The following is a 798-nucleotide window of genomic DNA, read 5'->3' on the forward strand; positions in this document are numbered from 1 at the left end:
GAATATTATACGAAATACTCGAATGCTGAAACAAAGACACATAGAATGAAAGAAATAAAATCTAGATGAAGAAAAATAATTAGAACCTGAAAGAAGAAATTATTGTTAAATTATTTAAGAGAATGGACAATAGCCACTGAATAGCCATTGATCTAGCCAACGATGATATACAAATAAACCAACGACGAAGCATTCGAATATTGTACAAAATACTCGAATGCACAAACAATGAAAATTAGAATAAAAGAAATAGAATCTGAAAGAAGAAAGATAATTAAAATCTGAAACAAAAAATAATTAGTACCTGAAAGAAGGAATTATTATTAAATTATTCAAGAGAGTGGACAATGGTCACTGAATAACCATTGATCTAGCCAACGATGACATACAAATAAACCAACGACGAAGCATTCGCATAGTGTACAAAACACTTGAATGCACAAACAATGAAATCTAGAATAAAAGAAATAGAATTTGAAAGAAGAAATAATTAAAACCTGAAACAAAAAAGAAAGAATATTAACGAGGTCCTTCCGAAGTCGAAGCGACAACTGGCTCGAGCCTGCACGCGGGCCCCTTATATAGCGGCGGCCGGGCGAAGAACAGCGAAAATTTCCGAACTTTACCGATTCCTTTAAGAGTTACTTTTCTGCTGTATAACTAATAATTTATTAACTTTCTTGACTTTTATCGTTAATATACGTTGCAAACTATTTGTTATCGACAATTTTAATTTGTTATTAACAATAAATTTATTAATTTATTAACTTCTTGTAAGTTCCGAATATATTCTAACAC

The sequence above is a fragment of the Eufriesea mexicana genome, unplaced genomic scaffold (assembly GCF_001483705.2).
Source record: "Eufriesea mexicana isolate 0111107269 unplaced genomic scaffold, ASM148370v2 scaffold15236, whole genome shotgun sequence".
Lineage (NCBI taxonomy): Eukaryota > Metazoa > Arthropoda > Insecta > Hymenoptera > Apidae > Eufriesea > Eufriesea mexicana.